The following is a 3,935-nucleotide window of genomic DNA, read 5'->3' as shown; positions in this document are numbered from 1 at the left end:
GTGTGTGTGTGTGTGTCTTCCTCCCTCTCTCTTTATATCACCCTCTCTCTCCTTCTCCCTCTCTGACTGCCTGCTTCTCTCGGTGCGCTTGTTTACAAAGAGCAAAGAGACTTGCAGTAGTAGCCTACGCACGCAGTGATCTGGAGCGCGCAACGTGTCGTTCCTTTTCTCATCTTCCTCTGTGCATATCTGAAGTACACAATGGGAATAAAATGAAACACAGCAGCGCAACACCATTAACACTACAACTTTCTCAAAATAGATTATTATATTTCACGCGCAGGTTGTGGTTTCTGGGCAACAAGAGCAACTTGTGTCATCTTCTCTATTGAGACTCTTCATGATGCTGCACGCTCTCTCCACTCCGGTCCACCTATCCATTGTTGTATAGCATAACATTACGTGAGCCACTCTTCTCTCGCCAGGCGGGGGCGGTTTCTTTCACTGGAGTAAAGCGGCATTGCGCTTCATTGTGCTCCATTGTGTATCTGTCTGTGAGTGGAGATCAGTGAAAATGCTTTTATACACCTTCATAGTGTCATCTAATAGCCAAGAGTGTGCAGCAAAAACAGGACAAACCAATTATATTCCATTCATTAGGGAACCCCATTTTCTTCCAGTTAGCTGCACCTCAGTTGCATGGAAAGATGCTGCACAGCAATGCAGCCCAACTTAATGATTAAATTAACCATGTTGTGCACAATTCCTCTGTCTGCACCCATCATCCTTCACTGCCTCTCTGTCTCACTCCTCTCTTCCCCTCTCTCTCTCTCTCTCTCTGTCTGTCTGACAGGGCCGTTGCCAGTGTGCTGCAGGGCGGGTGTCCAGGTGAGCAGTATCGGGGGGAAGAGGCCCTTGGGATGCATTCGCAGCACTATGCTTCCAGGGCCACAAACCTCCGTGAGTTTTTTCCTTTCCTTCTTTATGTTGTGGGAGTTTTTTGTTTTTTGGGTCAGCTCATTGGCTGGCTAGTTGTAAACTGGGTGTATAACTTAGAGCAGCATATGGAGGTGTGGGTGGGGCGTGTGTCAGCAGAAAAAGCTGCTGATTTGAAGCGACTTCAGTGTGTCCAGGTTGGTGTCAGAGGCCCATATGAAGTCATCTGGAGTGATGTAAGTGTCTGTCGTTCATCGCAGCCAGATTAGAAGTGTTTTCAACCACACTCATATCTGGTTGATGGTGTGTAGTCAGAAAATCCTCAAAGGTACAGTATAAGCACAGGGAGAACACACACATCCCCGCAGGCGCGTTCCTATTTTGTTTCAAATGACAGCACTGGGTTTTTGTTTTATCTTGCACCGGCCAGATATCCATCCATTTCATAACACGCTAGAAAGAGAATATCTGCCTGCCTTTTCTGCAGCTTTTCAAATCCAGCCGTTATTCACCATTTTATTTTGGTTCATGCCCACATGGTATAATGAGAGAGAGAGAAAAGGGGGAGTGGGAGTGCGTGTGTGTGTGTTTGTGAGTCGGTGAGGAAGTGGTGGCGGCGTTGGTGGTGGTAGTGAGTGTGTGTGTGTGTGTGTGTGTGTGTGTAGGGGGATTGGGGGGGCTGGGAGTTTGAAGGGTGGTGTTGGTGGTGGCGAGGGTAGAATACAGAGCAAATGAATGCCATCTATTTCTGTTGTGTCCCGTGGGCTGCTACAGTACCGAGCCTCTTTGTGTTTTTAACACCGAAGATCAAACAGATGAATGCACACAAGCACACACACACACACACACACATACACAAATATGTAAAGATATGGTAAGGTAACAGAACACAGCATTCAGATTTCCTCAAAGTTGCATCACCAATACGTATTTCTTGTGCCAAAGCAAAAAGCAGGTCTAAGATGAATTTCAGCATATAGTGACTTGTCTCGTCGAATGAAATAAATCAATTTATCTAATCTGGTGTGGAGTTCCTCACCAAGTCCTAGTTTTTAGAAAAGTAAAAAGATTTGCCAATTGGATGAGATAATTTAGCAATTTTATTCATATTGGTGTCATATTGGGGTCACACTGATAGCTGAGTTGAGAAAAGAACATGTTTTTACGCCTAAATACGTTTTAAAAACCACCAACCATTTTATTAAAGCACCAGTAGCGTCTTTTTATTTGCAGGTTCCAGTTTTGTTTAGAAACTTTACAAACAGTTCACAGTTGAGTTCAAACAGAAGGCGAGAAACAATGGGATTTTTGGGAGCTGTTGAGCGCTGTAACTGACAGGAAGTGTACATGTAAGGAAGTGGTGGGGGGGTTGAGTAACTACTTCTGTTTGCGAGAATGAGATAAATATGTAATCCTACAACAGCTCCCCTGGCTAACGACAAGGTGACATAACCCTCCTCAGCATGAAGCACTACGCCCACAGACACCATCAACATCATGATGAGAGCACAGCTCATGGAAAGGGGGGGAAGAAAGGTTGCATTCAATAAAAAAAATGGTCTGGTTTCAGATGAGGATGGGGGTCTCGGTCTTGCAGTAGATTTTGGGGTTCGCTCCTGTCTTTTTTTCTTGCCTCACTGTGGGGGAGATGAGATAACGGGGTGGCCAGGAGGACGCTGCTGTGAAACAGAGATTATTATTTGCAATGTGGAACCTGCTCAGCTGAACCTTCTAATCCTCGGGTTTGTGGGTGATCATGTGGAATGTTATTAACCTCTGTGATCCGGCGGGATCCTCCCTCGACGGCCACCTGATTAGTTTATGGGGTCCCTCCGCCGGTGAGGGCGACGATTCATCACAGGGTTACGGGGAGGGGGTGGTTAGATATGGATTTGCTGGATATGGACGTTATTCTTGTTTTAGGTGATTAACGGAAGATAAATAGACTGAAAAGGGCAAGATGATTTACTTTAGGAGCGCCGAATGCAAAGGATGGATGAGGTAGAGACAGAAGCAGTGTGAGAAGAGAGGCGATTGCAATGTAAAGATAAGCGCTCGGGTTGAAGGGGCCACTGTACATGTGCACAGGGAGTTTATTTAGATAAAGTGCAGGATTTTCCTTCAAAATCTATTTTCACTCCAAACCACATATTGATTATAGCTTATGGCCAGATTGCCCTATTGCTGGCGTTAATTAATCTGGTCTGGCAGGTCTCGGCTGCTTATATAGGGGGAGAAAATTCCTTTGGGCCCTGTGCAACTGTCAGTCACAGACTGCTGTTTGTCTGTAAAGGAATCACTGATGACCACCGATGCGTTATCGCTTATACGGCTTCCCCGCAAGCTCTTTATTGAATGCATTTGTCAACAGAGGTATAGAAGAGCAGGCAAACCCCTATTCCCAGTACGTGTTTTGCTGCGCCTTGATAATTCGTAATCATTATCACATGTACCACACAAGTGAGAACGCACAGCATCAATTAGTAATACAAAAGCTGGAGGTTTGTGTTTGTTATGTTGTGGGCCCTTGTGCACATCCAGCCTGGGCCCCCACAAACCTACTGCATATTAAAAATGAACACTTTGGTTGCTTTGTGAACCAGAACCAGCCAGCCCCCCAATCCCCAGGTGGGCCGGCTGGCAGACTTTCATGTCATCTCAAAACCGGGAGACTTTGTTTGAATGCTTAAAAGGCTGAAGATCCCGCGTCTCTACACTTTCAGCATCAAAGAGCTGAAGAGACAAAGAAGGGAGGGATGGAGAAAGAGGGGAAAGCAAAAACGGCAGAAGGAGAGGGAACGGTACAATGTGAGGAGTCAGAAGATTTTAGTGGCAACACGCAGATTGATGGCAACAGCCATTTTTGACGCTGTGAAGGACGGGGCCTTTGTAACTGTCAGGTGTTCTGTATTAAAGCAGCACTAAAGCTACGCTCTTGTTTGGATTGCCATAAAAGAAATCTGAAAACATCTTGAGCCATTGCCATTTTCATTTAGGATGAATTTTTAGTACTAGAAACTAGATGTCTTGAGAGTTTAAGTGTAATTGACAAGCAGCAG

This window comes from Morone saxatilis, unplaced genomic scaffold, assembly GCF_004916995.1.
Source record: "Morone saxatilis isolate NCDOM2014 unplaced genomic scaffold, NCSU_SB_2.0 Contig1, whole genome shotgun sequence".
NCBI classification, from domain to species: Eukaryota; Metazoa; Chordata; class Actinopteri; family Moronidae; genus Morone; species Morone saxatilis.
Note: the sequence above shows the minus strand (reverse complement) of the source record.